General features: G+C 38.1%; 1 pseudogene; it reads left to right on the top strand.

Annotated features, from left to right (window-relative positions):
• Positions 1–21824, top strand: part of LOC117038672 (regulator of nonsense transcripts 3B-like) — a 102298-nt pseudogene that overhangs the window by 51083 nt on the left and 29391 nt on the right.

The following is a 21824-nucleotide window of genomic DNA, read 5'->3' as shown; positions in this document are numbered from 1 at the left end:
ATACCTTTCCAACTTGATCAACTCTATTACCTCTGTTATTTATTTAATATAAACTGGATATAGAATGTTTAGGATTACTGATAAGATGAATTAAAATGTTAAAATTGGTTGAACAACAGAAGCCTTGCTTTGATTCTGAAGTCCTGGGGCAGTGAGTGCTTTAGGAATGTGAGGCCCTTTCATTGCTTCCCTCTCATTTTCATTGTAGTCTAGCAACTACCTCTCTTCCCTGAGGACTCAGCAGCTGGTCTTTCCATGGACAACTTCAGCTTTCAGAAGAAGAGCCATCTGATAAGCAAGTCTCAAAATTCTCCTACCATATTCCATCCCACAACTTTCACTCACACTGCACATCTGGCACAGAGCTCACAGCCACACCCTGTAATTTCCTACTGTCTTTGATGACAGCCACACCTTCTCAATCCTTTGCGTCAACTACATTTACTACTCAGTCAACATTTAGCCTTCTGCTTCTCCAGTTTTTCCAATTGCTCCTCCTGAAGCTTTCCCTCCTTCCTTCCTCTCTTTCAGGGGTCTCAGTATGCTCCACTTGTGTCCTGCTGGTGAAAACTAAATTGGTGCAGCCACTCTGGAAAGCAGTATGGAGGTTCTTCAAAAAATTAAAAATAGTACTACTACATGTTAACAAGAGTGTCACCCTGTGTATGGCAATGCCACTTTTGGGTATTATCCAAAGGAAATGAAATCAGTATCTCATAGCAATATCTGCACCCCCATGTTCACTGCAGCATTATTCACAATAGCCAAGACATGGAAATAATCTAAGTATCCATTGACAGATAAATGATAAAGAAAATGTGACATATGTAATGGAATATTATTTAGCCATAAAAAAAGAAGGAAATCCTGTGACTTGAGACAACATGGATGGACTTTGAAGGCATTATTCTAATGAAATAAGTCAGAGAGAGAAAGACAAATACTGTACGATGTCACTTATATGGGAAATCAAAGAAGCCAAACTCATAGAAACAGAGAGTAGAATGGTGGTTGCTATGGGCTGGAGGGCAGGAGAAATGAGATGTTGGTCAAAGGATACAAACTTCTGGATATAAGAGAAATGAATTCTGAAGATATAAAATACAGTATGATGACTATAGTTAACATACTGCATTATGTACTTGAAAGTTTCTAAGAAAATAGACCTTAAATGCTTTTATGCCACAATAACAAAAAAATACTAGTAATTATTTGAGGTGAAGCATGTGTTAACTAGCTTTATTGTGGTAATAACTTCTCAATATATGTGTGTATGAAATCATCACATTATACACCTTAAACTTACACAATGTTATATGTCAGTTATATCTCAATAAATCTGTGAGGGAGGGGAAGAATGCTGCACCTAACCCATTCTATGAGTATTTCTAGCATCTTCAACCTTCACATTCCATTTACCTTCTCTGCCTCTTTCTCCCCAATCCTCTCCCCAAATAGAGTCTTCACATTTCTGACACTCCAGCTGCACACTTAGCTCCATCTGAGGCCTTGCTCATCCATTTACGGCTCGTCTCTAAAGAATAGCATCTCTTCTTCTGGCAAAGCCTGTGAGGAGATGAGGCTACACCATCCTCTCTTCATATCCTCCTTCACAAACAGTCTCCACTTGGGCTTAAGATCCATCTCTGGAGGGTATAAGAGCTACAAGAAGAAAAAGACTAGGACAAGGGGCAGAGAAAGGTGGAGACTGCTATTTTTCCATGGGATGTGTGGAAACTCTTTCTGAGGAGGGGCCACTTGAGTAGAGGCCATTGAAGACGGTTGAGGGAATGGGCCATGTAATTCTGGAGGAAAAGCACATTTCAGGCAAGCAAAGAGAAAAGGGGCAGGGGGGGTGCTCGGAGATTTCAAAGAATGGCAAGAAAGCCAGTGTGGTCAGACAGAGCACCTGCGTGAGGAGGAAAGGGGCAGGATTTGGGTTTATTTTCACAAGCTCCTCCCTCTCCAGATTAGGCCAAACCCCCTATCTTCTTAGAAAACTTAATTTTAAAGAAGCAGCTCTAACATCACTCCATTTATGAAAATCATTAAGGCTTCCTCTGACTCCTAGGCAGATGCAGACTCTGCGCTGTATTGTAATGATCTTTGTTTTCTGTTTCACTGCTAAACTTTAAGTTTCTTAAAGAGACAGATTTTGTCTGTTTCATTTTTGTATCCCTAGTGGTAAGAATGGTCACTGCTCAATACATATTGAATAAATGAACAAATGAATGCATAAATGAGTGATTATATTTTCTTCTATCTTCATTTTGGCCCATTGGGAACCAGATATACTAGAAGCCCAGAGCCACAGCTAAACAGAAAGTAGAATACTCAGTTCTGCTTTTCAGCAGGTAGGAGCACCTTAGAAATCAGTCTCAGGCCACAGCTTCCTGCCAGCACCCCTCCGTGACAGTTGGTGACTGGCCAGCCCTTCTGTGTTCTGTCCAGCAGGTGCTGAGACTGGCTGGCTCTGTGGGTTGACCTCTCACCTGTTTTTGTGCTCTTGTCTCCCCTTGCCTGTCCCTGACTCACAAGTGCCTATTTGGTAGAGAGAACTGAAGATCTGAAGTCATACGTGGCTGGGGTTGGAACCCTGGCATCCTGGCTGGTGTGAGTTTGCTTCAGTTAACAAGAGTGTCACCCTGCCCATGGACAAAGGGCTGGCCTTGCTGCCCTGGTCAGATTTTCCTCACATACAACCTCATGTCATTTCAACCTTGACTCGGCTGTTTTGTTGTCCTATATGTCGCAGCCACTGCTTTTCCTCACCCTAAGCACAGAAAGTAGATAACTTCTTCCTGACACTTATAATCCCTGGGGCAGTGAGTGATGTGGCCATCTCTGGCTTTAAGCCCTAGTGATGAGCAGGGACTCAGTCAGCACTGCCATGTAGTCAGGGTAGGCAGAGTAAGCAAAGATGCTTATGACCAGACAAGATGTACACAGTAGGACCACAGGCCCAGTGTGGGTGAGTTTCCCTAGACGTCCAGGATTGCTGAGAGCACACCATGTCTAGGAGAAGATAGTACCGTTGAGGCAGATAAAGAGAGAAACATGATAAGTGAGACTTCATTGTGAACCTAATGCAGTGAAGGCAGTGCAAGGGCTAAGTGAGTTAAGGAAAGAGAAGCAACACAGAATGGGCAGAGTACAAAGCACCTGAGCATGTGCATTGGAGGAATTAAACAAACAAACAAAAAGGCTGGAAGGGGATGACAGAAGCAAGTGGACCTAGACAGTATAGGTCATGCCAGGTTCCAGGCTGAGGACTCAAGAGGCTCATTCAGTATGCCGCTTGCAGAGTAATGAAGGCAAAATTGGTTGTGTAGCAAGGCAGTATATAATTTATTAATTATATTATTAATACCAAATCTTTGAATATTCTCAAGTAATTCCCCTTGTTTCTGAAAATCCCATATAATCCCATACATTCAGATAGCTTCTTTTTTGTATAAAAACCTGAACATCGATTGACCCTGTGCCTCATCTAGCGATGCAGCTAGAATTAAAGAGAGCTAGGTTTGAATCTCAGCTCACCTCATATTTGCTATGACTTATAGTAAGTCCCTTACTCACTTAAGCCTCAGTTTCCTTATTTATAAAACAGAGCACGATAATATTAACTGGAAGATTTAAAAATAAATTACATGTGAAATTCTACAGTGCTTGGGCCATGATAGGTATACAGCATTATCATACTTATCATTCATTTTTATATTTTCAGTATGAAGGCAGAGACTTTTTACAAAGGGCATCCTGATAATAGGTTGATTTTTTTCACCTCACTGGGATGAATCCCAGGCAACAAGCAGCTTCTGTCGGTCTTTATTCTTCTCTATCTTGGGTTGCATTCTTGTTGCTGTCCAATCTCCCCCTCCTTCCCTCTCTCCTGCCTCTGAGGTTGGCAGTGTTGATCTCTCTCCATGTTGAGTTCTGTCTGTAGTTGTGGTCCATGTGAAATGTTCAATTGCCCACCAGCAGGAACGCCTGACCAAGATTAGCCATAGGTAAGAGTCACCATCTTGTAAAAAGAAAGGTTTCAGAGCTCATTTCGGTGCTACTTTTCCTGTCTGCTGCCTGTAGTCCTGCTATCATTCCCTAGGAGGCCAATGTTCACCTTCATTTCTACCCAGGACCTTTGTGAAGACTTTACTCATGCAAAATTTTACAGTCCTTCAGAAGACGGATTTAGCATATAGTCATTTTACAGACCTTTTCTCAGATGGACCTGTGTAACGATGCTCTATTCCTTGGCAAATCATTTGAACTTCTTTAGAAGGTGGCTAACCAGGAGATACAGTTATTAAACTTGCAGTGAATATTATTCAGAATTTAAAGATTAAAACTTGGCAGCTCAATGGCAGAACAAATAATTGAACAAAAGTTTGTTGTCTTATAATTTTCTTCTGGAAGATCTCAAATCTTTTCCTGGTGCACCTTCAAGCCACATTACTGATACTATTTCTCTCTTGTGCTGTCATTCTGATGCCATTTCTCTCTCTCTCTCTCTCTCTCTCTCTCTCTCTCTCTCTCTCTCTCTCTCTCTCTCTCTCCGTCTCTCTCTGCAGTGTGGAAGTCCCTGTTTCCATCCATAAATTCTTAAGAGATCTTTGATCACCACCCATTCAACAGAGGGAGTGATGTGCTTAGACTAACCACACCTTGCACAATAGTCAGATGTTCAGAAGAATAAATCATATCCTTACGGTCTAGACCAGAATAAAAAGCTCATCCTCTTATTGCTGGTGAAATCCTGAGAGTATCAAGCAAAGCCATTCTTGGCTATAACTACTGACTATTTTTGATCTTGCACATCAGCGCTTGCTGATTCAAAGTGTTTTCTTCTGTGGCTATTAAGTGTTCTATCAAATGAACTCCACAGAGTGCAGGATTTCCACTTTGGTCTTGTCATAATGATCAAGTAATGAGAAGATAAAACAAGTCTGTCTAATTTATTAAAGTTAATTCTGTTAAAGTTTTCTCATTAAATTAAATCCACATAACTAAAATGAAACAAAATGCAAGATAAAATCATGGCTCTTGCATCACTGTGTTTATTTCTATAATTTTAAAATAAAACTGGAACCAGAGTTCCTTTTTCAACACATGCAGTAATTTGAATGTTTATTGCCATAGTCATGGGCTGTTGTGGCTGTTTGTACCATAAGAAGCACATTTGGAGTCTGGTCTTTCAGAATACAGAAAGAGGTCTCCAGGCTCAAAAGAAACACATGTTATCCTACAAGTGTATCCCATCTGTTACTGGAAATACAGATTCTCCCTTGGTGACTGGTTTTATATGTCAGTTGTATGGGTTTAGTGTAATATCAGCCTTCTCCCAATAAATAGGTCAATTTTTGTGTGCTGTCAAATTAGTTTGTTCTAAGTGTGTAAGATTGATTAATCCCATGATCAATTCCAAAAGTAAATGAATGCCACCCTCTAAGTCCTGTTGGGTCACAGCCTGCTATACCTGATACATTATTGGTTCAGGGTATATTTCTATAATGTGGGAAATAATACAGAATTAGAGTCATGGCCTTGACAAAGCAACTTTGTAATTGGAGGAGATTTCAGAATAGCCTCAGATATTACATCCATGAAAAATGCAAGGTTGATTACGTCTACATCCACAGTATTTAGGAACATAGAAACTAGGTCAAACATCACGTGAGCCAAAAATGTCTTCCTGGCTGACAGAATGTGGACAAGCTTCATTCATTACTCATTTCCGAATTGCCATGCTTACCAGGATTGTTGGCTTAATGCATGATGTATGAAAAGCTGCATGCTGGAAACTTTTTAATGGGATTTTTTGTTTGATTTTTTAAAGATTTTTATTAGAATATAGCTAACACACAATATGGTATTAGTTTTAGGTGTACACCATAGTTATTCAACATTTATATACCTAAAGAAGTGATTACCATGCAACCATCTGACACCATACCACGCTATCACAATATTATTGACAATATTCCTATGCTATATATTACATTCCCGTGAATTATTTGTTTTATACCTGGAAATTTGAACTTCCTATTCCCCTTCATCTTTCCCCCTCCCCCTTTTTGATTTTTCAATTACAGTTGACATTCAAGATTATTTTATGTTAATTTCAGGTGTAGAGGATAGTGGTTAGACATTTATGTAATTTATAAAGTGATCCCCCTGACTAGTCTAGTACCCACCTGGCACTACACATAGTTATTACCATATCATTGACTATATTCCCTATGCTTTACTTTACATCCCCATGACTGTTTTGTAACTACCAATTTGTACTTCTTATTCCCTTAACCTTTATCACCCATCTCCCCAACCCCTTCCCATCTGGCAATCATCAGCTTACATTCCAACTCCATTTCTATTTTATTTGTTCATTTATTTTGTTCTTTAGACCCCACATCTAATGGGTTTGATATTATTCTCCCAAAGAAAAAGGCTATATTCGGAGATTAAATTTTGTGTGTGCCCCCTTGATTTTCCATATTAGATTACAAACACATATGTGAGAGAGCATGCAATACTTTCCTATTTTTATTTTTATCATTTTTTTCAATATGACCCTTTTAGTTAGCAAGAGGTATCTATACATCACGTCACACCAATTAGAATGGCTATCATGAACAAATAATAACAAGTGTTGGAGAGACTGTGGAGAAAAAGAAACCCTCATACACTGTTGGTAGGAATGCAGATTGGTGCAGCCTCAATGGAAGGCAGTGTGGATCTTCCTCAAAAAATTAGGAATAGAATTACCATGTGACCCAGCAATCCCTCTCCTGGCTATCTACCCAAAAAATCTGAAAACATTTATACATAAAGACACGTGTTCTCCAAGGTTCATTGCAACTTTATTTATGGTGGCCAAGACATGGAAACAACCAAAGTGCCCTTTGATAGATGATTGGATAAAGAAGATGTGATATATATACACAGTGGAATACTATTCTGCCATAATTTGCGACAACATGAATGGATCTTGAGATTATTAGGCTAAGTGAAATGAGTCAGACAGAAAAAGTCGAGAACCATATGATTTCACTGGTATGTGAGATATAAAACTGAAAACAACAAAGGAACAAGACAAACAAATAAAGAAACAAAAACTCATAGACACAGATAATAGTTTAGTGGTTACCAGAGGGTAAAGGGGAAGGGGGTGGCAGATGAGGGTAAATGGGATCATATATATGGAAGGAGAACTGACTCTGGGTGGTGAGCACACAATGTGATATTACAGAATTGTACACCTGGAACCTAGTAACTTTACTGACAATTGTTACCACAATAAACTAATTTTTTAAAAAAAGAAAATAAACTATTATTGCAGAAATGCAAAGAGAAAGAAATAGTTTGATTTCTGCTTTTTTACATTTTTTGGAATAGGCTTTTAAAATCCAGGTGAGAAATGAGTTTTAAAAGGCAATCTTTTTGCATTGGAAAAGATGAAAGTTATTGAATGAAGAGAAGGCCCTTGAAAATAAAAATGAGAAAACCCTGGACGAACAGCACGTTGAAATAACCCTGCCCCAGCAACAGGAGGAAAGAAAATAAAAAAATCACACAGACAACCCTGTCTTGAGAGAGGGGACAAGGTTCATTCTGGCTGAGGGAAGAAAGGAAGGAGGACTGAGTGCTGCTCATGGAGTGATTTGTGGGTTCAGGGACAAGGGGACTTAACATGGTTTTTTTGGTGGGGGATCAGAATCATCATAAAAAGACAACATCCCTCATCAGCTGTGTGAGGGCATCAGCCAGCCCAGCCAAGGCCTGCAGACCCTCTGATGCCAACTGAGTGAGCATCACTGCTCCAAGGGCAAATTGGTGTTTTGCTCTTCACAGTTTCTGGTGGTCCTGGTCAAGTGCTGCCCTCATGTCACTGTGGACCATCCAGAAGAAGCAATGCCCACATTTTCCCTGACAGTCTTTAAACTCTAGTTAGAAACTCCTCCTTTTTAATGGCCTGGGGTGTTATAAGCATTCCAAATGGTTTGCAGAGTCAGATACAAAATAGTCATAATAAAAACAAAGAGGAATGGAAAATCATTTTTAAAGTCCTTTTGGGACTCAGAATTTTTAAAGAACTGAATCTAGTTTCAGAAGGAAAGTCTAATAGTGAAAATGAGGTCACATGAGGTGGCTTGGGACTTATCTGAAGACCTAGTCTGAAGCAGGTCCTAGGATCCGTGTCAAAGCTAGAAGGAAAACCCATGGTTGGTAATGGGAAGCAGAAGCCCAAATGAGAGCTGCTGGGATGGGGCTGTGTTGGTCCTCTGGGTACTCGTCTTCCTTTCCAGTCAGCTGATAATAATTGGCCAACAGACTGATAATAATTCTTAGGGGAGCAAGGCTTGGCAGGAGATTTAGCTGGGGTGGGGGTAGCCCACAGGTTACTCACTGTATTTGTGACAGCTGCTCATCTTCTGGGGTGAAAGTTCATCTGAGGGGCTTCTATTGGAGGGAAATTCTGCCTGAATTTAAGAATGAGACTTGATCTCTTTTGACAAAGACAGAAGAATCAGTGGAGCCCGTGCTGGGAGGAGGCGGAGTCTTCTAGAAAATTAAGCAACCTGGGGTGAGCAGAGTGACATGGAGAAACCTCTTCTGTGACTCAGAACACTCTTGACTTTGCAATGATAGACAGCAATATGGCTCCTGTTCCCACTGCAGTACAAGCTCTTTGAGGGCACATTGATATGTGGCATCTTTGCATATGCCACAGCATCTGGATTGGAAGTTGACCAATATGGACAAATAAGAAGATGAGGAGTTTCTAGAGCCAATTTAGCTGAGAGTTCTCAAAACTGCATGAAGTCAAGGGGAGAAAAAGAGGCACCAACAGTAGAATTGAGATCAAAAGTCAAGAAATATTGAGTTATGCACCAACCTGAGTAGCTACGATTGGCATAAGTGGGTTGTGAAGATGACATGGAAGTAGAGAAAAAGGATCAGGAGAATGAAGGAAAAATCAAGGTAAAGGTAGGAGGGTCAGCAAGCTAAATCCCATTCCTTGGCAACGTTACATGCTGCCAGGGCAATTGGTCTCCTAAAAGGGGACACAGGAGACCACACACACAGTGCTGGTGAGTTTTTGACACCTAATGGGTGCTTACTAGATGTATAAACAAAGAATAAATATTCCTTGTCAACACTGGACATTTTTGATAAATATAGATATACTTTTTGCTGAGGTGACAGGGGTTTACCAAGGCAGAGCTGTAAGGTATATAAGATTATTTTATTCCTTGAAATATTTTATTCCGTGAAGTATTTTTACTTCACTTATACTGTTTGCAACATCGTAATAGTAGCTATCCAGGTTATTATGCTGTGATAAACTACCTGATCAATGTTGGCCCTGATTCTTTCTTGTTCTGTGACACAGAACACATTAATTTAACTTCTCAAAACCTTGATTTCTTCAACTGTAAAATAATGGTGATATGACCTAACCCATAAGGATATATGAAGTCAAAAGAAATAATGAATGTGAAATGTTTATTATAATGCCTGGAACATTAGTTTCTCAATACATATTAACCATTATTATTATAAATGAATCTTTAAAAAGGTGTGATGATTAATTTTATGTATCAACTTGACTGGACTAAATGATTCCTAAATATTTGGTAAAACATCATTTCCAAGTGTATCAATGAAAGTGTTTCGGAAGAGATTAGCATTTGACTCAATGAACTGAATAAAAATCTGCCCTCACCAAAGTGGGCAGGCATCATCCAAACTGTTAAAAGTCCCAAATAGAACAAAAACTCGGAGGAAGAGTGAATTCTCTCTCTCTCTCTTTCTCTCTCTCTCTCTCTCTCTCTCTCTCTCTCTCTCTCTCTCTCTCTCTCTCTCTCTCTCAATTCATGAGGTGAAGGGTGAAGTTTCCATTTTCTCCTACCCGCAGATATTAGAGTTCCTGCTGCTCAGGCCTTCAGGCTCTGGGACTTACACTGGAGCCTTCCCCACGTGGTTCTCAGGCCTTCAGCCTCAGACTGGGAGTCACACCAGTAGTTCCTCTGGTTCCCAGCCTTTGGACTCAGACTGAATCGCACCATCAGTTTTTCTGGTTCTCCAGCTCACAGATAGCATATCATGTCATATCTCAGCTTCCAGGATCACATGAGCCAATTCCCATAATAAATCTCCTCTATGTATCTCTATATATACCCTATTGGTTCTATTTCTCTGAAAAGTCCAATGCCAAAAGTATAAAAGACAAAATTTTGGAGAGATAGTCCCAGGCCTGAGTTCTAGAACCACAAACAATTCCTATGGATTATACCTTCAAATGTTATGTTGTGCAGTATTTATTGGTTTCTACCCACTGCTGGCATTCAGAATTCCTTTTTCTTAATGATTGCCACATGCTATTTTTTTAGATGCTCAAAGATACCAATATCTGATCCTGTATTTAATTCACGTGCAGGCATCACTACTCATCCTTATTCGCTATTGCTGTCCCTTACTCAGGAATTCCCAACTGCTTCTGTTTTGAACTGCAGAATTTTATATACAGGTAATCAATATACAGGTTGAAAATTTAGTTGAGCAATAATCTAAGAAAGAGTTTGATCATAATTTATTTTGGGGAAAGGCAAAAAATATCTTAAATTCCTCCTACTAATTGATGTTACAAAAGGCAATGGTTACGATGGAGAAATTACCTCTTGACGACTTTATGTATGCAACATAATAATTTTTTTTTAGCTTTTTGACAACAGAAATAATTCTGCACTGTCAGTGTGTTTAGAAAACCACATCCAAATGCCGCTATCTTCACATTGAAATATAGAGCCTTTGAAGACAATATAGTCATGGAGTTAGCATCTAATAAACAAATTGCCTTTCAGTAAGAAATCTTTGTAGCTTCTGGGTCCAAGATTCATGGGAACACTCACTACAATCTGCCTCAACCTCAAAACACGGGATGGTATTTCTGATCATCCATAGTTTGAATTAGGGTTTTATAATTAAGTAGAAAGAAAGAATGAGGAAGGAGTCAATTGGATTTCAAATTTGATCTTTTCCTTAAGTATAAATGCCTTAGTAAAAGGTTACAATAATACCATCCCTTTTGCTAAAATGATATAAGTATTAATATTTTAAAGATTGTGGTATAATTTAAATTTTCTGGTGAATGTACTTTAAATTTTACTTAAATTTTGTAGTGTGCATGTGTCACCAGTGTCTGTTAGGTGGTCTGCACAACAAGAAAGTTTTGCTGAGAAGCAGGGTGTCAGGGCTTGTTTTAGAGGAAGAGTAAGGGCAGAAAAGTGACCCAATTTCATGATTTTTCCTAAATAATAAAAAAAAAAGTTTAATATGATCTCCCATGTGAATACATGGCTGAAATCTGCTAAACTGAAGGAGGGGAACCAGAATGCTAAGCACAGGGGGAGTGTGAAGATTTAAGTGACGGATAAAAAGATACATTAATAACATTAAAAAGTCAGCAATAGCTGCTTTGTCACGAGCTAACTAACTAAATGCTATAAATGATTACATAAAATAAAAATACACCAGTTATTCTACCAAAGATTGCAGTAAAAGGATAGGTTGTTTAATTTCTATTTATACTTCTCTTCTTCTGAAGTTTAAGATTATACTAAGAAATTGGAATATTTTGGAAATACTTATCTTTGTTTTTATTATATCCTCATTATTTTGAATTTAGATAACTTTTCTTCAACTTAAATCAGTAATTTAAATAAATCTTCATTTATCTCATTTTTCCTTGGGGTCCAAATATGCAAGTTGAAGGTACTTGCAGCTAGACTTTTAATAGTGACACTTGATCTAGTAAATTGGAGGAGCATTCCCTATGGGTTTGTGTTGCCTTCTTACTGATTCATCTAGCGTTTGAAGATGTGTTTCCCATTTATTTCGGTAGGAGCACAAAACTTTTCTTTCTCTGTTACCATGAACATGGCTCTCTGGCTCTGGCTCATCCTATAAAATTTCCGAGTAGCCCTGAAACCTTCGGCATTTGGCCATGCTGCTCACTCAGTGATATAAACACCAATTTCCTAGTGTAGTACAGGTTTCCTAAGCTTGAGAGTCATCTTTCTTCCTTCCTGCTTACCTTCCTCAAATGCTGGCATTCCTGCCAGGTGCCAAGAACAGACTTGATGCTGGGGATTAATTGGCACATGGACAGACATCTGTTGATAAGTAAGTGTAGGATTGTGATATTGTGATTTTTAAAAAGAAATATATATTTTGTCTTTATCCCCAGTCCCTGACACAGAGTTCCTAAAACCCTTGTAACTTCCTACCGTGTTTCCCCAAAAATAAGACCGGGTCTTATATTAATCTTTGTTCCAAAAGACGTATTAAGGCTTATGTTCAGGGATGTCATCCTGAAAAATCATGCAAGGGCTTATTTTCCAGTTAGGTCTTATTTTCGGGGAAACATGGTAAGTGATAAGAGCACTAGGAGCATCTTTCGTGCTAATGAGGCAATTCTGGGTGGTCTCCTGGGTGGCTCCTGGATGGGGGCTGGTCACCAGGAAGACCAAGCCATGATTAGAAACTTGAAACTTTCAGCCACATCCTTTATTCTCCAGAATAGGAGAGGGGCTGGAAATGGAGCTAATAATTGGTCATGCCTATTTATGTGTGGAAGCCTCTATAAAATCCCAACAGCATGGGGTTTGAACAGCTTCCAAGTTGGTGAATATAGCCACATACCAGGAGGGTGAGGCACCCCCAACTCCACGAGGACAGAAGCTCCTTCACTGAGGCCCTCCCAAACCTGGCCCTATGTGTCTCTTTTTCTGGCTGTCCATCCATATCCTTTATCATATCTACTATTATATAATAAACTGATAAACATAAATTTTTCCCTGGGTTTTGTGAGTCAACTCTAGCAATTTAACTGAATCAGTGGAGGGGGTCGTGGGAACCTCTGATTTATAGACACGTCGGACAGTATTTGTAGGTAAGCTGGGGACCAACTATTTGCAACTGACATCTGAAGTGGAAGACAGACTCATGAGAATGAGCCCTTAACCTATGGAATCAGATGCCATTTCCCAGTAGATAGTGTCAGAATTTAGTTGAATTATAGGATACCCAGTTAATGTCATAGAAAATTGCTTGATGGGGGAAAACCCCACACACTTTTTGTGTCAGTATTGTGAGTGCGGTAGTGAGTAAGAGTAAAGGAGAAACATAAAGGGGAGAAAAGATGGTTTTTGTTTTGTTTTTACAAGGATTGTATGAAAAAAATGCTTTTGAAAAGCTGAGAGCTATGAGAGCACACAGAGAATTCTTCCAATAGATTTCTTAATATTGGTGCTAAAAATGGACCTGCGGAAATTAACTCTTAAGGTACTTAACTTTACTCAATATAGAAAATGGCAATAAGAGCCTAGTTTTAATTCGTCGTTTCAAACACTTTCACAAGCTTATTTCATCCTTCTGATGGTTGTGAGAATCCCAGACTTGATGAGAAAACAGAAAGGAGAATATTCTTGCAGTTATATCTCTATTGCATTTTTGCAGCCAAACATCAGAGTGAATGTGCCTAAAACGTGATGTGTTCTAGATCGGGATGGCCTGCTCCAGGTCCTCAGCGTCTCACACTCACTCTCATCTCCATGTCAACCTACTCTGGGCTAGTCATCTCACCTTCTGAGGGCTGACTTAATATCAGTGAGAAGGACGTTTTAGTGGGTATTCAGAATAGCAACAGAAAAATTTACCTCCTTGGCATCTATTTATTTTAAACATATCTTGTAGCAAATTACATTTTTAATGTTTTGTGTTTAAATCATATGTCATGATAAGATTTTCATAACATTTTACATTACTCTAGAGATAATTAATGAAAATTGACAATAATAAAAATAGTAGAAATATGTCAAAATCATTTTTCTTACATGTCTATCATATACAAAAATTACAAAAGTGAAATAAACAAAAACAAGAAGAAAACCCATAAATTTATCATTCAGACATAAACACTAAAACTGTCTTTGCATTTATTTGTAAAAGACTACATCTGCTTATTTGTTAAAATAAATGACAATATATACAGTCTTAAAGTACATGTTTAATATTTACAATATTGGGAACATCTTTACATACCATTACCTATTCTTCTGCAACAACACTTTAGCCACCACATCACATGCCATGTTTAAACATTTATTAACCAGTCCCCTTATTGGTGTCAACATGCTTTGTTTCTCATTATTCACTAGCATTATAAGCAGTGACTCAATTGCAAATGAAACTTTTGTACAATTGTGGCTTTTGAGTTTGTAAAAGAAAATTAAGAACTGATTTAAAACAGTTTCATAGCATTAAAAAAACAGACTCACTTAGTTTTAATTGGATTGAATAAAACAAAAAATTCAGCAGTTTGTCAAGAGCTCTGGTGAGAGTAAATAACATGAGGTTTTAATTTTGGTACAAAAGCCTGAAATATTGTTATAATTTATTTAGGTTATTGAAATAGTTTAGAATAATAGCAGCATTATATTACTTAATAGCATGTATTGTGTGAATCACATACTATCTAATATACATAATACTAATGTAACTGATAGTTATGAATATCCTGGAAACCTTCTCTAAAGCCATTTGGTATTAACAATCTTTTTGTTCTCCAGAATCTAAATTCAGTCCTGAAAACACACACACACAGAGGAGATTAACATTTACTGTGAGTTTATCAAACATATAGTTGGTAGCTGTTTAAATCTGACTCTGTAATGTAAACTATTATATCAGGATTCTAATTGTATCTATTTGAAAATAGCACTCTCCTCTCTTTTAAATAATTAAGTTATTTTATTATCACAATTAAATGAAGGCAAACAATCACTATTTTATGTGAGAAGAAACAAAACATTAGCTGTTTAACTTTCTCTAGAAAACATAAAAGCATTTGACAAACACCAGCACCAACCACATTATCCCCTGAGCTTCAGAATATAGCAAAAGCAAGACAATAATGATCAAAATAGAGGTGGATAAACATAAAACAGACTTTTCCCAAATGTTTTTCTTTTTTAATGTTATTGTACAAATTTAATGTTTTCTATAACCATTTGAGACATATTGTTCTCTAAATATTTAGCAATAAACTTATTTTTAATGTGGTTTCATAGTTTTATATTAAATAATCATATATGCTATCATAATCATATATAATATGATTATGTATTATAATCATATATTAAATAATCATATATGCCATCATATATGCTAATAACTTCCTTAATGAGGACTTATTTGACAACTGGGAACTGAAGTATTGAGCAGTAATGAAATATTTCCCTTCTTGATTGTCCTTGTGTTTCAGGGTGGCATCCTGAGATTCCCAGTTCCCAGGAAGAAATCAAAAGCAATGTCTCTGAAATCATGTATGACGGACACAAATGACTAAAAATAATGATCACATTTGGGCATTTTTCTAACATTTACTGACTGTACAACTGTCATGTCTTCTTATCAGAAAACTCGTAGTTGTAATAAAAGTGTAATCATGAAGTTCTCAAAATTACTTTCACAGTTTGAAATGTCTCCAAAGCCAAGTACGTATATTTGCACATTCCTGATAAGGTCCCAGAAGACAAGTGTCTTGCCTTATAGCTTTACAAATATATCTACCATGTTTCTCTGAAAATAAGACCTAGCCGGACAATCAGCTCTAATGAGTCTTTTGGAGCAAAAATTTGTATAAGACCCGGTCTTATTTTACTATAATATAAAACTGGGTATAAGACGATATAATATAATACAATACAATACAATACAATAAATACAATACAATACAATACAATACAATATAATATAATATAATATAATACAATATAATATAATGTAATACAATACAATATAATATAATAATACCGGGTCTTGTATTAATTTTTGCTCCAAAAGATGCATTAGAGCTGATTATCTGGCAAGGTCTTATTTTCGGGGAAACACAGTATTATAAGTATAGAACATGGAAATCATTACTATTTCTTTAAAAACGCTGACAATAATTTCAACTAAAATCATGCAGCATTGTAAAATTACCCTATTTTATGGCTTGATTTGTAACCCATTTCCCCCATAATAAATGGAGATTTGATGGAAAATTTAGTTTGGTGTACCTCTAAGTGCCATAGAGGCTCAGAGAGCCAGAAGCTTTATAAAGTTCCACACTGGGAATTCTAGAAAGTGGAAGAAATGGACAAATCTCCAAAGTGATGAAATGTAGAGATAGATTTGAATTTTCAGATCTAAGCAAAACAATGTTTTGCTGTAAGGAAAGGATGGCCCAGCTGCGGCAGCCCTATTCAGTTTTGAAGCTTCTGGCTGGGCAAGATGGCATTTATACTCTGGACACTGCTGTGCAGTTCTGTTTCCAACAGTTTCTGAAGGTGGAAATGAGATAATGATAGAAGAATAAGTGAAAATAACTTAGACGATTTAGTGCTGACTCTTAACATCCTCTGACATGAACAATCTGTGGAGTGATACTTCACTTCCTCTTTCTGTTTTCTTTCTGCTTTCCAAAGTTTCCTTATGCTTCTTTGAGCAGTCTAGAGATAGGATAGTACCAGAACTGGTTAATTAATCAGATCTACAAATTCCTCCAGGATGAGGTTCTTTCCAGCCCTCCTCTAGAGTATTTACTTTATCTACAAGCAGGTCTCTCTTGGGCATAGACTGCTGTACAATTCCCAACACTGCTCCCAAATGTCTCCTTCTTAGGAGCAAAGACACTTTTCAAAAAGCTCCACAGCAGACCGCCATTCACATCCCATTGGACAGAACTGGGCAACCTATTGGCTTAAATTATCAGATCCAATTTCTGAGCTGGAAACTTGGTTTCTCCTGGAAGAGGAGTTATCTCCTTGAACAAACAGAAGTGCTCATAGCAAGTAAGTCGGTGGGCAGTAAGAGTGACTTGCTCAGGACACAGTGCCTCTTGCTCCTTTCCTGGGCAGCATTAAACTTTATGTGTTAACTCCTGCTTGAATTTTCTACAAATCTGTGCTTTCCTGCCTTAGATGGGCAGCTCAATCACTTTTTGGCAATACATATTCCCCTTAGTTGACTGACTCCAGTGCCATGATAGTCTCCCCCACATGCTATGCTCTTTGCTTAATATTAGGAAATGTTGAAATGTTTAATTCTATCTAATATCATGGGAACAATTTTACTAGCAGACTATAAAAATATAACAAATGCAGTATAATTTGGCATCCATGGTAACATGTTCCATGAAAAACAGAAAGAGAACTAAGCATAGTTGATTATTTCAAGATAGTTCTGTTTTGCTTCTTTTATTACTTTCTTGTAATAGAAAAGAAAGTAATAGAAGATGTGCCAATGAGCAAGTGGGAGCAGGCACCAAAGGCTTTACTTATTGGAAAAACCTTAGAATTGCAAAAGTTATGAATAACAACTGGATGTTTTTCTAAACATTAAGAAGAGGCCACGATTTTTCAGTTTTAGCAGAAAAATATTTAATTCATCCCATGAAGTACTAACATTCTACAAGATCAACATTTGAGAAGACTTTCCCTGCACTGATCCCATAAAGCTGCTGCATACTTTTCTCCTGGTTTTCAAATTTTTATCTCACACATATTCTCTCATTATTAACCTTATCTTATCACTGAGAAGATAAAGGCCAGGCTTGAATTCCTTTACCTCTTCACCCAAATTGTCATGTTTATCTATTTTTTATTACGTAAGTAATATGTGAATACATATTTATAAAGGCTTCACAAAATAAGTAAAAACATAGTAAAATGTGTCTCTGGTAGAGAATGTCTTTCTCATCTTTTTCCTCAGTAATCAGACCCCCAGATTTTTATTAGTCATGTTGTCACCCAAGATATAGACCATATTTTCCAGCTTCCCAAACAGTTGGGAGTGGCCAAGTGACTCAATTCTGGCCAAGAGATTTAAGTGGAAGTGGTCTGTGCAAACTCTAGGAAGTTATCAGAATGGGAGAGGGGATGTCTTTCCCCTCTTTTTACTTCTTGTTGTCTAGCATGTAGATGTGATGGCTGGACTTGAAGCAACCATCATACTTTAATCTCATTGTTCCAGCATGCATACTTTCCATGCTGGAGCAATGAGATTAAAGGACTCTGAGTTCCCATACCACTGAATTCACCATAAGAGATCTAGATGGCCTACCTGCCATGTTATGTGAGAGAAAAATCAACTTTTACATCTCTTCAGCGGCAGTTTTTTGCATTTACTTTCTTGCATCTGAATAACATTTCAACTACTCTTCCCTCATTTAATCTTGAACTTCACTTATGGTTCTGTTCTTAGAAGTAAAACTACAACAGTTTAGTGTGTACCTTCCTACTCTTTTCTATGAATTTTCCTCAAATATATATATATATATATATATGTACACATATACACATATGGATTGGGTGTAATTTTTTTCTAAAATTGGTTCACTTATTATCTTCTTTTACTTTCATTCATGAGGAATGAATTTCTCTTCCTTTTTCCAAATGTAAGTCTTCCATCTGTCAGTGTCCCCTTCCCTTCATATGCCCCTGCATTGCCTTTAGCAATGGTGCTTTCTAAGTAATGCATTGTAAATATGTAAAAATAGACATTCTTTTTTTTTAGTTTCAAGTGTACAAAACAATGTAATAGTCAGACATTTACACCCCTCACAAAATCATATCACCCTCCCCCAATCTACTACGCCTCTGACATCGTATATAGCTGTTACAATTCTATTGACTCTATTCCCTATGCTGTACTCCATATCTCGTGACTATATATATGTGTATATATATATATACACATATATATATATTAAATTGTAGTTGACATTCAGTATTATTCAGCTTCAAGTGTACAGCACAGTGGTCACACATCTACACCATTCATAAAGTGGTCCCCCTAATAAAAAAAAATAGACGTTCTTTCAAATGCAATTCCTATACCTCTGAATCAGGGCATGGAGTCATTTTTAGGAGGACTGGTGATTTTTCAGAGTTTTACTGGCTACCAGGAAAAAGCCAACTGGCCCAACTGTCCTCTCATTTATTCTGATGGAGTTTCAGACTGGGGGTCTGGAGTGGGCCAGCAATACCTCCAGCAGTAGGGAAGTTAAATTAACATTCCAACACTGACTGTATCAAGTTACAGAAAGCCACTCAGGACTTCACCCTGCGCAAATGACCTGCAGCTGTTCCGAGCAGTGAAACATGTATTTTATCTGAGAAAAGAGATTATAGACTGATCTAGACTCTGAACTTTGTTCAAACCTGGGTCAACTGTTCTTCCAGGTGATAGCCCTAGCCAATGACAGATTCAGAAGCAGAAGTTATGCTGTCTGTTCCTCCCTCTTTCTGGTTAAATGAACTGAGGCTAAAAAACTTGAGACAGTAATACAGTTTAAGGATTTTAACAGTGGTGTGAAAAACAAGCAAAAAGAACATAATGGTCTGGAATGGATTATCAAAATGGCTGCGTGAGGTGAGCCTCTGGAAATCTCCCCTGGAATTTACAACAAATTGAAAAATTATAACTCCACAAAGGACAACCCTGCACAGCAGACAGGCAAGACGAAGGGTCTCACTACTGAATTCACCTAAAGGTGGGGAAATTGCGCGAGCAGAGGGAAGGGAATGGAGAAATGCGGAGACAGAGCCGCGCTGGCTCAGGACGCAGACCTAGCTCAGTGCTCAGAGCTCGCTGCATCCTGGAGCTACCAAAGCTGTGGGAGAGGGAAGAACTCGGACTGCTAGGGCTCTGTTTATGGCCCACAGGGCTGAGGGGACAGCATATAACACGGCTAAACCCAACGCACACAGCAGAGACCGCGGAGAAAAGACTGAGGAAAGAAGGATGAAAACGGTGGTTTAAGCCCTCACTGCCAAGCAGAGAATGGAAGCTTTAGGCACTGCAACGAGCTGCCCCCTCCCTACCCTCCCAGAGCTCGCCCCGACCCCACCAGCCCAGTGCTAGAAGTGGAACAGTAGCAGTGTCAAATCAAAGGAACAGAATATTTGCTGTTCTGAGAACTGTGGACCGAAGACACAGATTCACAGCCCAACTAATTCCGGCAAAGGGGAGGGAGCTGTCAAAGCTGGACCAGCTGTGGTGGTGGTCACTGCCATTGCTCTGGACCACATCTCACACTCACCCCGCCGTGTCCCCACCTATCTGGGCGGATCCCTGCAGGAGTAAATAGAACTGCTGAAACTCAGAGGCTCTGAATATGGTACAGGAAGAGCTTTGTAACTTCAAAAGCTCTCCACATACACACACGGACACTGGGCTCTGTGATCCAGGCCAACTATTAACAGAGGAGAAGCCCGTCTCCCAGGGAATCGCACTATTGTGTGAGAAGCTGGAATAGTGCAGAGAAAATATGGCACTACCGTGTGAGAGAGACAAAAAGGCTGCAGTCAGAGAGAAAAGAAAACATTCTACCAACAAGTACCGGAAAACAAAAGAAAGACCTCTTCCTATCAATGTGTTGTGGAAGCCACACCTGTAAATGTCTAGGAAGAGAAATAATAAATCAGTAATTGCCATGAATAAGCAAGGCAACAAGACAACTCAGAAAGAAAGTGAAAAGTCTCCAGAAAAGGAACTTAAAGATATGGAAATATGTGACTTAAATGACAGAGAATTCAAGATTGCAGTTCTGAAAAAATTCAGCGAGATGCAAGAAAACACAGAAAGGCAGTTTAGTGAACAATGAAACACAATCAAAGAACAACATGAACATTTTACGAAAGAGATTAAAATTTTAAAAAAGAACCAAACAGAATTTCTGGAGATTAAGAACTCAATAGAAGAAATTAAGAATGAAATAGCCAGCTTAGGTAGTAGAGTTGATCAGATGGAGGAAAGAATCAGTGACATTGAAGATAGAAACCTGGAAATTACACAGATGGAAGAAGAAAGAGACTTGAGACTTAAAAGAAATGAAAGAACTCTACAAGAACTTTCGGACTGCATCAGAAAGAGCAATATAAGAATAATAAGCATACTAGAAGGAGAAGAAAGAGAGAAGGGAACAGAGAATATATTCAAACAAATTGTCAATGAGAACTTCTCAAACTTGTGGACAGAACTGGATCCTTGAATTCAAGAAGCAAATAGAACACCTAATTACCTCAATCCCAACAGGCCTTCCCCAAGGCACATTGTATTGAAGTTGTCAAAAGTCAACGACAAAGAATGAATCCTCAAGTCAGCCAGGGAAAAGAAGACAGTAACCTACAAAGAAAAGCCCATTAGAGTACCATCAGATTTTTCAGCAGAAACTCTACAAGCCAGGAGGGAGTGGAATCAAACATTCAAACTATTGAGAGAGAGAAATGATGAGCCAAGAATAATATATCCAGCAAAGATATCCTATAGATATGAAGGAGGAATGGAGAACTTTCCAGACATACAGAAGCTGAGGGAACTTTCTAATACACGACCTGCACTACAAGATATACTAAAGGAGGCTATTCGACCGCCAGAAACAAGGAAAATTTGTGGCAACCAAAACATAAAAAGGGGGAGAGTAAAGGCATGAACCGGAACATGGGAATGGAGAAAGTAAGCATGCAGAAGAAAATGGAATACTCTAAATATCAAACTTTCTTTACATAAACTTAAGGGTAACCACTCAAAAAAAAAAAAAAATCCAGAACTGAAATATGTACTGTAATAAAAGAAACAGAGGGAAAAATCAAAGATTACCACCACACAGAAATAATAGACCACAACAAAAAGGCAAAAAAAAAAAAAAATGGAGTCACAGTCTTACAAGAAAACTAAACATAGAATTATAGGATATCCTCACATATCAATAA

The sequence above is a fragment of the Rhinolophus ferrumequinum genome, chromosome 19, assembly GCF_004115265.2.
Source record: "Rhinolophus ferrumequinum isolate MPI-CBG mRhiFer1 chromosome 19, mRhiFer1_v1.p, whole genome shotgun sequence".
Classification (NCBI taxonomy): Eukaryota; Metazoa; Chordata; class Mammalia; order Chiroptera; family Rhinolophidae; genus Rhinolophus; species Rhinolophus ferrumequinum.
Note: the sequence above shows the minus strand (reverse complement) of the source record. Positions and strands in the feature narration are given on the sequence as shown.